Source organism: Arvicanthis niloticus, chromosome 14 (assembly GCF_011762505.2).
Source record: "Arvicanthis niloticus isolate mArvNil1 chromosome 14, mArvNil1.pat.X, whole genome shotgun sequence".
NCBI lineage: Eukaryota > Metazoa > Chordata > Mammalia > Rodentia > Muridae > Arvicanthis > Arvicanthis niloticus.
Window position 1 is genome coordinate 63,846,018 of NC_047671.1, and position 18,414 is coordinate 63,864,431.

Sequence of the window (18,414 nt, forward strand, 5' to 3'; positions counted from 1 at the left end):
TATAAATTTATACATTTTTATGGTATAGTCTTACTTGGCAGCTTGTGTTATTAAACTTGTAATTATATACTGTCTAAATTTATAGTTAACTTTGTGTTTTTAACTGCCTCAAGAATTTAGTAATATCTACTAAAAGTATATACACATTTAAGCATATTTTCTTAAAGCAAATTTTCAACATGCTGTTTCAACATATATTTACTTTTTTTCAAAAGCGGATGTGTTATCTTTCATTATTTTTATTTTTTAAATTTAAAACAAAGAGAATGACAAAGTTAAGTTGTGAGGGTAATTTCCCATTCTTTAAGGTATTTAAGTAATTAGATTTTAAAATACATTAAAATATTTCAACTGGATGAGAATACTAGTATAAAGGGAAAATATAACCTAAAGCTATGGGATTATTTAAAGAAGTATGCAGATGTTATATGTACCAGAAATTTATTATGGACTGTCACAATCAGCAAGTTGTATACACTGTAATCCCTATTAAACAAGTATGAAGGTAAATGCCCTTTAGTTGAACAACAGAATTAAAACTAATTTATCCTCTGGTTCTTAGACGTGTTCAATGACCATTTTTGTTTGTTTGTTTTGCCCATTTGGGTTAATTTAATAAAAATATGAACTGAGCAGATTATAAACAACCACATTGTTTATAGGAAATATAACCACATTGATTATAGGAGGAAAGTAGGTTCATGAGTGTCAATAGATCTCATGTTTCATGAGGAATTTGGCCAAGAGATCCTGTGTTCTCACTGCATCCTCTTATGGAAAATGGAAAAGAGAAGTCTTTTGGAGCCATTTATCTATCTATCTATCTATCTATCTATCTATCTATCATCTATCTATTATTTATCTACCTACCTATCTATCTATCTATCTATCTATCTATCTATCTATCTATCTATCCATCCATCTATCTATCTATCAAGGCTTGGAACCCATTCACAAAGCCTGAATCTCATGATGCAATTGTCTACCGCATTCACCCTCCCTCCCAGTTCTATGACTTGGAGGCATCTATCTATCTATCTATCTATCTATCTATCTATCTATCTATCTATCTATTTATAAAATAAAGGCTTCGAACCCATTCACAAAGCCTGACTCCCATGATACAGTTGTACACCCCATCCACCCTCCCTCCAAGTTCTACCACTTGATACCAATACATTAGGGGATAGGTAAGATTTTTAATGTGAACTTTAGGGGAATCAAAATAGGGATCCTTAGAAATTCATGAGTTATAGTCAAAGTGTAGGATATGTATATGGAACTGAGGCACTTTGTGGAGAAAGTTTATTTCAGAGACATAGAATTCATTGTAGTTATGACCTATCATCAGATTGCAATTATACAAAAATTGCTTTTCTTTTAAAATTTTTCCTATTAGAAGATTATCAAGCTAGAAACATCAGATTTTTTCTGCTGAGAGATATGATTTTATTTAAACATTTAACTAGTAAAATATTTTTATTTAAATAATAAATTTTAAAACCTTTTAAATAATAAATAGTGCTTAATTATAAGCTTAGTTATTTAGTAAAATGCTGTTTGTAAGTCCTGATTCATGTGCCTTTACATTGTACATAAACTTTAAAAATTACTCTTATTTAAAATAAACAATGCTATTTGACTTTTTCCCATAATATTACTTTAAATCAGTATGTTAAATATTTGTAAATCAAAATGTTAGATAGCTATATTTCATTTTAATTCACTCCATTAAATATTAATGAAAACAATAGCACTATACAAATAAGAGAGAAAATTCCCAGGTACACTTATTGTTCTATATGACTTACTTATTTTTATTATGAATTAAGAGCAAGGGAGGGAGCTGTCTCTGACTCTTTTACCTGCTTTTAGGACCCCTTTCCTTCTACTGGGTTGCTTTGTCGAGCCTTAATATCAGGGGATATGCCTAGTCCTATTGTATCTTGTTATGCCATGTTTGGTAATATCGTTCAAAGTGGCCTCATGTGAGCTTCCATAATTACACTGACTGGCTCCGGTTGGTTCTTCAAATAGTTTGAGAAGTTTTAAACTAACTTTTAATTATTAATTATATTAACATATAATGTATTTATTATATTAATATAAGTTAATTATTTACAGCCCTATTGCTAGTGAGTTCAATTTTACAGCCCTATTAGTTCAACTTTTGGTAGCATTACTCCCTCTGGGAAACAATTTTCTAGTAGTTTTTTGATCATAAACAAACACTAAGTCATTTATATCTCATTATTATCCTGGCTGGTATGTGTTATTATCAGCCTGAATTATTTTAACTGACAAGTAAAGTGGTATGTATTTATCATGTCTAATACAATGTTTTGATTGTTCTTGGTTTTTAATGTGAAGCATGAGAGATTGAAAAGAGTTATCCAAGGTCACATAGGTCACAAAAGAGAGTAGGAGAATTGGGTTGTTTAGATTAAAATGAGCCTTTGAATACATGCTGGCAGTGTGCAAAATCTTGAAGCCATATCATCAATAATTATGAAAAGTAAAGTGATAGTAATTTACCTGATATTGTGCAAATTCTTTGAACAATGTGCTTCTTGCATTAAACACACTAGTTAGCCCTGTCCAGGAACTATCTGGTAGATATTGTCCTAACCATTTGAGTGGTGGGAGGCACAAGGGCAAACGCAGAGTGGTGATTTGAGCTATGTATCTCGCTTCAGTGCCCAGGTACTCATTGTAATCTGATACCTAGTTTTGGCAATTGTTATTTTAATTGTGGAAAGCTAATGAGATATGCTTTCATTCATTTTTATTCCTATGATCAAAATATCTGACATAACTGTGAGGGAAAAAAAGCTTTGCTTTAGGGCAGTTTCAGAGAAATCTGACCATAGTGTTCTGTATATCTGGCCTTATGTCCTTGAACAGAACACCATGGAAGAAGATCATGTGATGGAGAAACTACCTAATGATAGGCAGGAAGTAGAGAAAAGGACAGGAAAGAGCCAAGGACAAGAACTATTCCCAATTACCTACTTCCTCCTCTATGTACCATCTTCTACCAACATATCCCTAGCTAGGAGGCAAACACTTAACAAATATGTCTCTGAAGGATATTTCATATTCAATATAGAAAGTATTAGAAACAATTTAGACATTCATTCTAGGAAATCTACTTCAGTGTGATAACTGAATAAGGTTACTCTGTTTAAAACCATGAAAAGATAGTTAAATAGTGTGATTTTATTTACTAGGTATAAATCTTCTATGATAAAGTATATTCTCTCCTTCCAATTATTGCTAAAATCAGTATCATTGTTAATAACTATTACTAGATGCTTCAAAAATACATACTTTGATAGATTCATACTCTTATTAATATTGTAATTGAAGGCTTGAGAAATGAATCAGCAGTTAATAATTATTATTCTCCTCCTATCAATATCAGTAGGTTCACACCTCACCTGTATCTCCAGTTCCAGAGTACCTAATACCCTCTTCTGGTCTGTACAACCACCCTCACAGTGTAGCATACACATAAAGAAAAATAAAATAAAAATAATTATATTAAATTAAAATAATTCTAAGTATTAAATTAAATAATTAATTTAAAATTAAAATTATATTAAAGATTAAAATTAAAAAGCAAAATCAAAAACATTATTGGTCTGGTAGATGGTCCATTGGTGAAGAACACTAGGTACTCTTTCAGAGGACATGGATTCAATTCTATCACTCACATATTGGCTTATAACCATCTGTCACTTCAATTCTAGGAGATTCAGCACACTCTTCTAGGATATGTGGATAACAGACTAGCACAAGATGCAAAGACATACATGTAGGCAAAACACCCATATCTGAAGTAGTAATTTAAAGAGTATTGAAATCATAGATATTTAGAATTGAAATAAAATTTAAAATTTAAAATTTCTAGCATCTACTTTTCCCCATTTTATATAATAAGAATAAAATCTTTGACAAATTGCCTTATATGTCAAAATTTTCCAGTGATAAATCCTTCATTATACATGCATTCAATGACCAAATCAGGGCAATTACTCAAATAATTTTAAAAATTTTATTACCATTCAGTTACTGGTTATAGGGTACAGCGTGATATTTCAATAGTGTACGAAATAAAGATCAGCCGAATCTCTTCTTAGACAAATGACATTTTCATAATCTCTTTGTGATGTGGCTCTATGTGATTAAAAAAAAAAAAAAACAGAACAACACCCCCTCCAAATGTACAATCCTGACAATGTAAAGTGTATCATTAAGGACATTCACATTCACATTGTTATATCAAATATCTCCAGAAATCTGCCGTCTTGTGGAACTGAACGTTTATTTCTATAAGAACTCTTTGTCCTCTTGCCCCAGCTCCCAGCCTGCATGATTCTATGTCCATGAATGTTTCCTCTGAGTTCTTCATGTATGTGTAACCATCATATGGCGAACCATTTGGGTTGATTTGACTTACTGGCCACTGAGGACATTGCTTTTATGGATGTGAGGGTTTGATCATGACTTTTAGTCCTGGATTTTAACTCCTCTCAGTAGAGGCCTTGAAATAGTATTTGTGAACCACACCACGATCCTGTTGTTAACTCCTGGAGGAGCTATCTCCCTGCTTCCCATTGCTGTTGTGCTGTCTTGCCTTCTGGCCAGTGATCCTCCAAGGTCTTAGCTTTTCTGTTCTGACTTCTCTGTTCAGGCCAACATTTACCTTTGTTTACAGTTGCAACTTTGCCTTTCTGGGGTGTGTGAGGTGAAATCTCACTGTGACTTTAGTGTTTGTCTTTAGTATCTCCACTAGCCATTTCTGTGTGTGTGTGTGTGTGTGTGTGTGTGTGTGTGTGTGTGTGTGTGTTTTGAGGAATGTATTCAAGTCTACATTTTTAATCTTGGCCAACGAGCTTTAGGAGTTGTTTCTATAGTTACGCTGTGTTTTTGAAACTCAGAACATGCTTAAATGGTTTTACATTTTTCTGCTCAATTTCTCATAGGTTAATGTTTGTAGTATTCAGTTAATTAGTTGTAGATGACTAACAACTTTTATCAGAAAGAACACATTAATATTTATTAAAATATAAGGATAGAGTATCAAGTTTGAGATTTTGAGACAGAACAATGCCTCAATTTGCACTGACAGAAACCCTTAAAGACTTGTGTATTCAAAGGGGTCCAAGGCATCCAATGCGACACATATGTATAGAAATAGTTATGTTTCATGATTTTATAAAGGAGAACTAATTAATAAACAGAAAATATCCCCCTTTTAAAAAAGATTAGTGTAAAATTGCATTGTTATTATTATCAGTTTAAATATGGCCTGTTTTATTCTTATGTAATCATGACCTTACTGTATAACAGATAAATTGTGAGACTGCTGTAGTCAGGGATAAAAGGTGCTTTGCTCTTTTGGATACTCATTTTAGCTTGATTTTCCAGGGTTTCCACAACACTCAGTATACATGGTGTTACATCCCAAAGATGTTCATCTTCATATCTCCTAATGTGAAAATGTGTTGTTCTTTCCGGCTCCACAATCTGTAGGAAATATAGGTAGGAGACACAGAGATGTTTGCAGCTGTTTAGTATAGAACATTCTTCAAATTAACGTGTATGTAAAAATGAAAGACTGATTTACTTTTTACTATTTGGCAAATTCTTGCTATTGTAAAAGAAATAAAACAACTAAAAGAAAATGAATAACTGTGGTTGTAGAAATTTCATGGTGTGTATCGTAAAAAAAAAAAAAATGGTGGTTAAGCAAAAATATTTCCCTATTAGAGCTAAGAAGCCAGAGAAGGGAAAGCATGCACTTTGTGAACAAACTTCCTCCATGAGGCTCTATTTCTTAAAAATTCCATAACCTTTTAGCAGTGCCAAACTCTGTGAACCAAGCCTCTGTCTGTCTGTCTGTCTATCTATCTATCTATCTATCTATCTATCTATCTATCTATCTATCTATGTTGTTTGAAATCTCTTAAAGATTTTATCTTAATGTTTGTGTTTACAGGACATAGACATATAACTGGTCTGAAAGTAGCTAAGGCATCTATTTACTATTTGTTGTCCATATCGCTTTGTTAGGAAACTACATCAGAGAGTCTTCCCATCTGATACCTGGAAATTCCCAAACAAATGGCACACAAAATTGCCACTGATTCAATGATAAGACGTTGCAGCATTGGTCCTCTAAGAAGAAAACATTTATATAGATTCATCAATAACTCTCTATAGAATAGAAAGATGACAGTTGGTAGAGTGCAAAATAATTCACATGCAATTTTGAAATAGAGTCTTTAACTTCAAAATAATCACATATTTCTTCAGAGTTATAGGTTGTTCTATTCACACACTTAGGGAAGAAATAGATTTTAGGAAACCAAACCCAGAAAGTACAAACTGGAGTAAGCTTCAAATTTTCAATCTTAAAACGTATAAATTTTTAATAGACAAGTTATGAAAAGCTAAAAACCCTAAAGAAGATCATGAGATTCAAGACTCTAATAGTAAAGCAGAGAACAGGAGGAAATAAAATCAACAATAACTAAAAGACTACATATTGGACCAGTGGACCAACTGTAAATATCAGAGTTATATTGTTTTTGTCTTGATAAGTATTTATCATGCCCTCTTTATTTAAAATAGATTTTCTCTCATACAATACTTTTTAACCACAGTTTCCTTTCCCTTCACTCCTCCCAGATTTGATGACTTCCCTTCTCCCAGATCTATTCCCCCTCCAATTCTTCTTTAGGAAAAAGCAGGCCTCCAGGAGACAACAGCAAAACAATACATAAAAAAATACATAAAATACAAAAAATACATAAAATACAAAATATACAAAAAATACATAAAAGCAGATACAAATAAAATTGCATTGTTATTGTGATCAGTTTAAATATGGCTTGTACAAGGCAAAAGCCCTCACATAGAAGCTGGATAAAGCAACACAGTAAGAGGAAAAGAGTCCCAAGAACATATGGTATCTCCTTATTAAGGATGGACTAACTTCATTCAACCAGCCTGTTTTATGAAAAACTAGAAATTTTGTTTTCAGAATCTTGATGGAGTATTGCCTGCAGAGTTTCATCAAAATTATAATGCAAAAATTAATTCCACATATGGAAAAATAAAGAAAAATATCAAATTATTATCAGCTATTGACCTGTTAATTTAATATTTTCTGTGGTATTTTTATTATTGTTTTGAAGAAGGTCAACAAGATGGATCTGGATTTTTGTAGTTTAAAACTCTAACTTTGACCATCTGTCAAATAAGAAAATAAAGATTTCTAATTTAGAAATTTGGCTTTCTACATATCATGTGTTTCTTTGTACAATATATGGTTGAGAGCATATTATAATGTTAAGGTATGTTTAAAATCAATAATGATAGAAAAACTGGAATTAAAGAATATCATTCTGATATAAAAGTGTCTAGTTATAAAGACCATGGATCAAACAAGAAAGTGTTTTCTTAGGGTTAAGAAATCACAATTAATGAAGGTTTGATTGTAGCATCATACTAGGATATGCCTTAAAATGAATTTTGGATTAGGCAGAAAGTAGATATCAAAATTGAAATAAAACTCATAAAATCTTTGTGAATTTATAAATGCTAATTTAGACTTTGTAAATTATTCCAGGTAAATTTTAAATATTAATTGCACTCCTAATCCTTTAAATGATGTCTTGAGTTGTGGTTTTTGCAATTTAAAATAAGAAAAAAAAACTGTCCAAACACTTAATGGCTAAGACATGAAGATTCCCTAAGCTGGCAGCAACAAGCAACTTACCTAGTCTTTCAATAAAACACTGAAAAAAATCAAAACTATTCTCAGTGAATGACATTTTCCTCGCACAGGAGTGAGACTGAATCATCTTCTATTTCTCCATAAACTTTATTAAAAATCTATCCCATGAGCCGGGCAGTGGTGGTGCATGCCTTTAATCCCAACACTTGGGAGGCAGAGGCAGGCAGATTTCTGAGTTCGAGGCCAGCCTGGTCTACAGAGTGAGTTCCAGGACAGCCAGGACTACACAGAGAAACCCTGTCTTGAAAAAAAATACCACCCCCCACCAAAAAAAAAATCTGTCCCACAAAGGAGCAAAAGGCACATGGCTAAGAAATATGGAAGACAAATGCGTTAGCAGAGTTGGGTTAGGGAGCAAGTGGATTTGTAAACTATTCCAGGTGTATTTGGAATGTTAATTGCACTCATAAGTGTTTTAAATGTTGTCCTGAGTTGTTTTGTGACATTTTGGATTTAATGTTTCAAACCTCCCTCTCTAACTGTAGAACTTCTCACAGCCCCAGTCTCAGAGCCGTGGGTCCATTCCATCCTATGAAGTTAGAAACAGGAGCATCTCTCTCTCAAAGGTGGAATGAGCAATTGCCATGAGTACTAATTCAAGAGCTAAACATACAATTCACAAAATAAAAAATATTTTTAAAATCTTAAATGGGAACAATAACACAAGGAACTCCTGTTAGCATTTTGTCTAAGCTCCTCTCCACAGTTACCTGGCAACATCCAGGTATGCCTAACTCACTATAAAAGGGGCTGCTAGTCCCCTCTTCTCTCTCTTGCTCTTGTCTTCTTTTATTTAATTTTTTTAAAAAAATGAATGGATATTTTATTTATTTACATTTCAGATGTTATTTGCTTTCTCCATTCCCCCCACCCCATGAAGCCCCCATCCCATTCCCCCTCCTCCTGCTTCTATAAGGGTGTACCCCCATCCACTCCCCCACTCCCACCTCCATACCCTTGAATTCCCCCACACTGGGGCATCCAGCCTTCACAGGACCAAGGATCTCAGCTCCTAACTATGCCTGACAACATCATCCCCAACATATACAGCTGAAGCCATGGATCCCTCCCTTTGTGCTCCCAGGCTAGTGGCTTAGACTCTGGGAGCTCTGGTTGGTTGGTATTGTTGCTCTCCCCATGAGGCAGCAAATCCCTTCAGCTCCTCCAGTCTTCTCTCTAACTTCACCACTGAGAACCCCTTGATCAGTTCAATGTTTAGCTGCAACCATCTACCTCCGTATATGTCAGGCTCTGGCAGACATATATGAATAAGCTCTAAGAAGACAGCTATATCAGGCTCCTGTCATCATGCATTTCCTGGCATCCACAACAGCTTCTGCCTTTGGTGACTACACATAGGATAGATACCCAGGTGGGGCAGTCTCCGGATGGCCCCTCCTTCAGTTTCTGTTCCACACTCTGTCTCCATATTTGCTCCCATGAGTATTTTGTTACTCCTTCTAAGAAGGACCAAAGCACACAAACTTTGGTCTTCATGAGCTTCATGTGGTCTGTAAGTTGGATCTTGGGTATTCCGAACTTTTGGGCTAATATCCACTTATCAGTGAGTGCATACAATGTGTGTTCTTTTGTGACTGGGTTATCTCACATAGGATAATATTTTCTAGTTCCATCCATTTGCCTAAGAATTTCATGAATTCATTGTTTTATGGCTAATACTCCATTTTATAAATGTACCACATTTTTCTGTATCCATTCCTCTGTTGAAGGACATCTAGGTTCTTTCCAGCTTCTGGCTATTATAAATAAGGATGCTATGAACATAGTGGGGCATATGTCCTTGTCATATGTTGGAGCATCTTTTGGGTATATGCCCAGGAGTGGTATATATGGGTGCTCAGGTAATGCTATGTCCAATTTTTTGAGGAACCTCCAGACTGACTTCCAGAGTGGTTGTACCAGCTTACAATCCCACCAACAATGGAGGAGTGTTCCTTTTTATCCACATCCTCGCCTTCATCAGCTGTCACCTGAGTTTTTGATTTTAGCCATTCTGACTGATGTGAGGTGAAATCTCAGGGTTGTTTTGATTTGCATTTTTCTGATGACTAACCTAAACATAATAAAAGCAATATATTGCAACCAATATACCTGAAACAATCCCACTAAAATCAGAACTAGACAAAGCTGCCCACTCTCTCCCTACCTATTCAATATAGTACTGGAAGTCTTAACCAGAGCAATTAGGCAACAAAAGGAAGTCAAAGGAATACAAATAGGAAAGGAAGAAGTCAAAATATCACTATTTGCAGATGATAAGATAGTATATTTAAGAGACCCCAAAACTTCCACCAGAGAACTCCTAAACCTTATAAACAATTTCAGCAAAGTAACTGGATATGAAATTAATTCAAACAAATCAATAGCCTTCCTCAAAGGATAAACAGGCTGAGAAAAAAAGTAGAGAAATGCTCTTGCCTTCCTGCTTCTGCTCCTTCCCCCCTCTCTCCACATTCCCCTCCTTCCCTCCCACCCTCCTTGACATGTTCATGGCTGGCCTCTACTTCTCCTCTCCTCTTCTCCTCTTCTCCTCTTCTCTGCTCTCCCTTCCTCTCCCCTCCTCTCCCCTCCTCTCCCCTCCCTTCCCCTCTCTCTCAGTCTCTCTCTCTCTCTCTCTCTCTCTCTCTCTCTCTCTCTCTTTCTCTCTCTCTCTCCTCTGTCTTTACTACCTTAACACTCCTCCACATACCTTGAATAAACTCTATTCTATACTATATTGTTTCGGGTAAATATTCAAACCATAAAACCTCACTGGCCAGAAGCACTGGCCCTGGCACCCATGAGACACCAGTGTGGGACATGGTTCTGCCAATCTACCACTCTGTGCCCACAAAGCTTGGCTGAACCCCAGACAATACCCAACATCCACACGGTACCCAGTAGAAATGGAACTCTAAAGCTTAATTATTATCCAAAGGCTTTATATATATATTTATAAATGCTCAATTAACAATTGGCCCACAGAATTATAGTTGTTTCCCAATATCAACCCTTAAGATATAAATCGTTACCCAGGACAGTCCTAGACCCATGTGTGGTTCTCCATGGCTCCTACATCTCTCCTCTCCTCCCCACTCCTCATTCCGCCTACCTCTCATACAGCCCAATCGCCGAGCTTTATTACAAATGTAGTGGGAAAATATCCTGCTACACTACATCTTCATGTGGCTGGTTCTTTAGGGGGAAGGGATACCACAGCATGGGCCCATGGACGTATCCCCTTCCCCCATACCTGATTACACATACAAACATATTCTGTCTCTCTTTATCCTTATAAAAACACAACAGCCCCAAACTCAAAAATGGTGATTATAACACCTCATATTTGTTTACTTCATCTTTTTTTCTAGTATTTCTGTGGAATCTTAAAACCAAAATGCAGACACCCATTACATCTCACCCCTCAATACTTCTACCTGAACCACTAACAAATACAGATATTTATACATGTTTTCTTATGCAAACATTAAGGCTTTACAGCTTCCAAAACTAATGGTTTGCTTTTGATCTAGTATCTCATTCATAATAAAATACTCTCATTTTCTCAAAAAATTGATGTCATTTCTGGATTGAACTTAACTGATTCATGAAACAAGCCTGAGCATCTGCTCTGCTACCTCTACACCATCTTCAATTTCATTCTCTAACATCTCCCATTTCTACCTTTCTAGAACAGTGCTACACAGTGTCTTTTATCTTTGATTTCTCTCTGTGTGCTTTCTCTTGTTTTATTTAACTCATTCCACCAGTAGCCATGATTTCTGCAAGGGGAAAGTAGCTTTAGATGAATGATTCTGGAACTGGCATGCTCTTCAGATGCCTGTAGCAGTCATGTTTAAACACACACTGTAAAGCTCAGCTGCATCTTATGTACTTCAGTCGTTTCCTAAGGTGGGAGTTGAGCAATTGTGTATCTCACAGTTTTCCTATGATGCTGCTGCAGCTAGTCCAACAGGAACACTTTGAAAACCAGTGTTTCTCAATTGAGGTTATGTGTTTACTTTATTGAATAATTAGTTGCTTGGTATACCTAGTTTTTTCAATATTGTTGGGTGTTTTAGCCAATGGTTCACATCTTCCAGTGATATTTGAGTGACTTTTAGTGATTCTGAGACTTTAAGGTGATTATGTAATAATTGCTTTACTTTTAGATCCATACTGATAGCTTTTAAACCATATTGAAACATGAACTTCAATTGTCTGCATCAGTCCAAAGTAAAAGTAATTACTTGCTGGGTTAGCATTTTCCATACTTGTACTGTGTGCTGGGTATTGTTCAAGGATATAATGATGGAAGAGGCATGGTGTGTAAATGACTTTGTTCTGCCTTAACTCCTTATCTGTGTGGAAAGAGTTACTGTGCTGGGGTCATCCCCAGCTGTTCTTTCTTGTTGGTTCTTCTTGAGGCAGCAGAGGGGGAAGAGAGTTGGTGGGGGTAACACTTGGAGAGAGATACTTAGATATTTAGGGTTGCTGTTTGATAATAAAGCATTCACCTATTTTAAGTCTAAGTCACTTTGCTACTGTAACTGACCTGCCTGAGTCCCTCTGAGGCAAGAACTGTTCAGCACCTCATCATAAATCAGTGGTGGGTTAAGTTTTATCTCCTCGGGAACTACAGAGCTTTTACTCCCAGCCAGATAGTTCCAGTTGCAGGAAGAAAAAGGGACACATTGAAAAGTGATTTTAGCCTTTATTTCTAAGTTTCTTGATTCACCAAAAAGTTTCTACAAAAGTTACTTTCCAAAAAGTTCTCTCTAAAGCGTCATCTCTACTCTCTTCCAATGTCATTCTTTCCACCTGCTCTGATGTCACAATAATACACTTACTCTCAATGCTGTGCCTTTACTTCTACGTTCTTCTTGTGTTCAGTTCTGCTTTAAAACATTTTCCTTCTCTCTTTTTCCTCAGCACTTACTCATTGTTCAGACTACATGATCACATGGTAAAAAGTTCACCACAAGTTTACACATAATGTGTTCCTAGTTGCAGATGCCTGCTTGCTACCTCAGAAACAATTAACAGGTGACACGTGAAGACTGACAGAGTTCTCATTACAGTTCTGATTATCAGAGAGGACTTAATAGCGGTCTTATTATAAAAGAGCTTGATAATTACTAATGTAATTTTAGGAATTCTTGTAGGATCATCATTAAGAATTATTAATACGTCATCTATTTTTCTATATAGCATCACTACCAGACAGTACATCTTCATTGTTCTGCAGAAATCAGCTCAAAATGATGGGCTAATACCTAGTGATGGTTCAATATATTTAATAATAACAGGAAAAGCATATTAATAGCAGGAATATTTCCTAAAATGATATTCTCCTCAACCTTGCCTGAAGGAGCAAATCCATCATAGATTTTAATCCACCTCATGAAGATCACCTGCTAGTTTTAGCTTCTTTTTCATGGCTCCTGGAACCACTGTCATAGCTAGGTTTTTGTCACTTTGACACACATGTAAGACAGAACCTGAACTAAAGATTTGCCCCATCTGATTAACCCTTTGGGAATGTCTTTGAGGAATTTTGTTGTTGTTGTTGTTTAGTCCTTGATGTAGTAGTGCCCACTGTAGACTATGTTATGCCAAGACAGGTGGCCCTGTGCTGTATAAGAATGTAGGCTGAGAAAGCCAGTAAGTAATATCCTCCATGGTCTGAATCTTATTTCTGTCTCCAGATTTTTACCTTAAGCCTCCTGTCTTGGCATCCCTGGAGATAGACTTTAACCTGAAGGCCACATAGACCCTTTCTTCTCAGGCTGCTTTGAATCATAGTAATATTCACAGCAACATAGAGCAAACTACAGCAGTCACATTGTTGATTTGCATAATGATCAATGCTCTATCAGAGTTATGTATGGCACATCATGGGACTGTAGGCATCTGGTACTTAATTCTAATATTCTTCCTTATATAGACATTTCTTGATTTCTCAGTTTTTTCTTTGGTTGTGTATAAGATAATGCAGATGTAGTCATATCTCATCCCAAGCACAAGGGCATTGTTGTCCTCCTTGCTCTGGGCTTTTGCTATAGTGGGAGCAAAGAGATAAACAACACAATGGGCATGTTTCAAAGTCCAGTCCTAGCGACACTATGAGAGCAGGTATCTTGCCAAAGCGAAGTGCAAATGTGTGCTTGGAAAGTCTTTTCTGACTGTAGCAATACATGTGGCAAAACAACAGACTCTACCTAAAGCTATGATCTTCCGTTACCCACTTAAACAAACATCTTTATTTTGAGAAAAAAACACTATGTGTATTTTCTTGAATTTTATTTCTTAATAAATTTCGACTTTTATATTTTATCTAAACTTTTTATATTTATCTCTGAAGTAGTAACACAGTTTGTGAAACTGAAGTCTTATAAAGCAAATGGTTGTCATATTTTTGAGTTATTTGGGGACTTGTAGTGATTTTTACTGCATCTGTCCATGAGGCCAGTCCAGTTTCCTTATATCCTCATTGTGCGAAATGGAATAGTTCTGTAAAAGGAAAGAAAGTACCAACAAATGCAAATAACAATATGAGGAAAATATATCTTAGGTGCTGTAAAGAAAGAAAGACAGAGGGGATAATGTTTGTCTTGATCTGGTCTGAAGGAAAATGAGGGTTAATGTATACAGTAGGTTTTGTTGGGGTTCATGGTTTCAACACTGAAACCAACAGAATATGAGATCTCAGAATATAGTGAATTTCATGATTCCCCATACCTGATAGATCCTCCACAAAGAGAGGCAAGAATTCATATTCCAAAATAGTATTCTGAGCTATCAGAGATTTGGTTTGCTGTCATCAGGCCACATAGTTCTTCAAGCTTTAAGGCCACTCAACGTCTTCAAGTCTAGAGGCTTGGGCTTGATCTCAAGTGCCTGGTGCTCTACTTCCTTCCCCACTTCAAGTGTGTAATGCAGACAGCCAAGACTTCATGCTTTGTACCATATGTAGAAAAGCTGAATTTACTGAATTATTTGATTCAGGCAAGCACATTATAACATTTTTCAAATCTTGCACAGTGCCACTTAAAACATATTATCCTTCATATAGTTAAGGAGAAACCTTTCAAACTTATTAAACCTATCTTTTATTATATTAGGTAATATAATATTGCTAATAATTCAAACTGCAAAAAAAGTGTCCATTTTTAAAGCTTAATGCTCCCATTAAAGTGAGTGATTTGCCACTGGGAACAGCAGGAAAAAATAAAGCACAGAGTGTAGAGGAAGAGATAGGATACCAGGGAGTGAGGGAGATGAGCAGCTAGAGAAGAGGTTGGCTGCCACATAACACAGGATAGGGACAGAGAAAGTGTAATGTTCAGTGTTTAAGTTTCATTCTGTTGCTGTGACAAGCACGAGAACTAAATGCTGCTACGGGAAGAGAAAGTTTTCTTGCAGGTGACAAGTCACACTCCATTACTGGAGAGAGTCAGGACAAGGACTCAAGCAGGAAATTAAAGAAGCAGCAATGTAGGATGAATTCCCCCTGAAAGAGTCCTAGGGTGCCAAGTTCCATCTTTTAAACTGGTGGATGTGGCTGAGCCAGATGTTTACAGAAAGCTGTAAACCTCTAGGATTAATACCTAAAATGATCACGGCGGTGGAAAATGATTCTGGGAAAGACAATTCCTATGCAGGAACACTGACATTGTGGGGCTGGTGGCTGTCACAGGTATGCATGTGCTCTCATTCCACATAGAACACATACAAACATAAAAGCAAGGAGACATGGCTAGGGTTTATGGTAGATTGGGCTAATTAGGGCTGAGTTTATGGTTAGGGTTACAGATACAGTTCAACAGTAGGGACCCAAGTTGCAAAGCTGAGGTTATGCCTATATCCAGAAATCTCTGGGAGTAGTAGAATGGGAAACACATGTATACCTGTGTTGATTTCTGCACCTGGGAAATAGGAGGGGATCAAGGAGCCCTTTAAGAAAGTCCTGCTGAAAAAGAGACAGACTCACCCTCTTGACAATGACCTAACAATGAAGAAGCTTGGTACCCAGGCAACCCACTGGTTAGAGCAAAGCTTTCAGGCTCACTTGTCAGAGACACTAGAGAGAGTAAGATGTTCTCTTGCTGTATTCGGACTACTCGGACTACTCGAGGCTCAGGCCTCAAGAAAGACAATAGGGAAGGCTATGGTGGTGTCTGGAGGCACAGGATTCACTCTTGCCTTCAACGCCTGTGGCCATTTTCCTGAAAGGGAAAAATCTTAGCTAACGGTAGCCAAGACCAGGACTGCACAGACCAGGGAGAGAACGCTTCTGCCCCACAGAAGAGCCATACCTCAGTGTAGAGGCTGTGATTAAACTGGTGAGCAGGCTGGTGCCTTCTCTGCAGGAAGAGGACCCTTTCTTTTCCCCTGCCTTTCTTTCCAAATATCGAAGTTTTGTCACACCCCTACATGTAAAGACCCTAGAGCTCATGAGTTATGCATTCTTCAGCCCTTATGAAGAGGATGCACAAGTAAAGAACACTCTCAGTGGCTTCCTGCACATGTGGATGGACAAGAACCCTGAGGACTTTTGTGGGCCCACAGATTTGTTCCCTATGGATTATGTGAAGGCCTACTTGAGTGCATTCATGCCACACTCTGATCTTATTGTTGATATCAATAGGCTCCTGACCCCAGTTGAAGGAAGAACAGGCTAAGGATTCACAGGCCAAAAAAAGGATGAGGAGGACTCAACCTTCCTAATGCTGTGACCCTTTAATATTTTATATTGTGGTGACCCCGAACCATAAAATTATTTTGTTGCTGCTTCATAACTAAATTTACTACCATTATCAATCAATTGTAATATAAATATCTGATATGCAGGATATCTGATATGCAACCACTGTGAAAATGTCATTCAACCCTCAGAGGGATCGCAGCACTGAAATTGAGAACCACCGGTCTAGGGCTTAATTTGAGGCACAGTTGAACTTGATCCACAAGTGTTACAAAGATTTCTTCTGGCCCTGAAGCTCTGCTGGATTCTGCCTACTTCCAAGCTCAGCTCTATTAATATAAACACTAAGATAAAAATATATGCCTTTAAAAGGGAGGTTTGGATCTCAAGTGTTTCATCTATTGGAATAGAGACTCTTTCAAAAAGGCAAAGTTATGAGATCAGAAATAAGTAAGAGCTGACACAGAGTGTATGGCAGTCTCAGACACCAGGATATGTGTTTGTAAAATTGCCTTGATTACTATTTGCATGTCTCTTTTGCTGCTTGTGCAACTCATTCTGATTCTAGAACCAAGCATTCTCTCCACTCTCCAACTCCATGATCCTTGGTTCTGAAATCTCTTTACTTAGTTCCTGAATGGACTGGACTTTTCTATTGCTTTTGACAATTTGCAGAGCCATAGCTGAACCATTAATAATGTTGACAACACATCTTATTAGAGTTCTAAAAAGAAACAAAATCAGTAAGATTAGAAAAATGGAAATGGAATAGATGAGAGAGGTGGGTGAGAGGGGGAAAGGGAGAGAGGGGGAGGGGGAGAGGGAGGAGAGAAAGAAAGGTGGAGAGAGGGAGGAGAAGAGAGAGAGGGAGAGAGAGAGGAGAGGGGAAAAGAGAGGGTGAAAGAGGGAAAGAAGAATGAGATAGAGGGAGAGGGAAAGAGGGAGAAGGAGAGGGAGAGAGAGGAGGGAGAGGGGAGAGGGAGAGAGAGAGAGGAGAGATATGCAGGATGATAGGCAGATATATGAGTCAATTAATTTTGGGAACCAAGAAGGTCTATATTCCCTCCTCTGAAAGCCACACAACTAAGAAAGCAATTTCTAGTGTTAAGTGTGAGTTTAAAAGCTGCTAAACCCATGGAATAAGTCTCATTTTGCCTCTACTCAAGCTGTCAGACATAGTGTGTAGGATTATGCTTCTTTCCCTGTTTGTCCATTGTGTCCCCTAAAGCACTGGATATTGCCCATCTACTCTGAGGATGAAAATCCACATTGTTGAGACCAACAATTCAAATATTATTCTCATACATAAACCTCTTGATAGATATACATGTGGATCATGCTTAATAAAATACTCAACCAATTTGTTATGCACATGACACATGAAATTAACCTTCAGACATATTGGGATTATGCAGCATTTTTATGACCATCCCTACGCATTCAGTCCTTTTTTTATAGATTTGAGCTTTAATTTTTTATTTATCTTCACTGTGTATGTTTCTATGTATATGTATGCGAGTATGTGTGTGTATACATGCATGTGTCATAGTGTGCATATGGAAATTAGAAGGCAACATGAGGAGGCTTGCTCTATTCTGCCAAAATGTAGGCTGTGGAACTAAAGCTCAGGTCATCAGGCCTGACAACAGGAACTCCTACCTGCCAAACCATTTTTCCAGTACAAATTAAGCCACCATAATAGCCATATATAAATGTGTTAATGCTAGTTCTCCTGCACAATTTAGTCATATCGGTACTAGAGCAGCATGTGAAGTCCCATGCATCACTTGAATGTAGACCATTATGCACCTCCAACCTACACAAAACACATCATACATACCATGTCTCAGATTTTTTTGATGGTATGTATACTTTAATATCTTAAAGTGGATTTATAATT

At 36.8% G+C, this 18,414-nt stretch overlaps 1 protein-coding gene and 1 pseudogene across 7 annotated transcripts in view; both read left to right on the forward strand.

Moving 5' to 3' along the window:
- Positions 1-18,414, forward strand: part of Nol4 (nucleolar protein 4) — a 337,582-nt gene that overhangs the window by 230,565 nt on the left and 88,603 nt on the right. The gene's annotated exons all lie outside the window — the stretch shown is intronic.
- LOC143434419 (ral guanine nucleotide dissociation stimulator-like) lies at positions 15,905-16,537 on the forward strand (annotated as a pseudogene).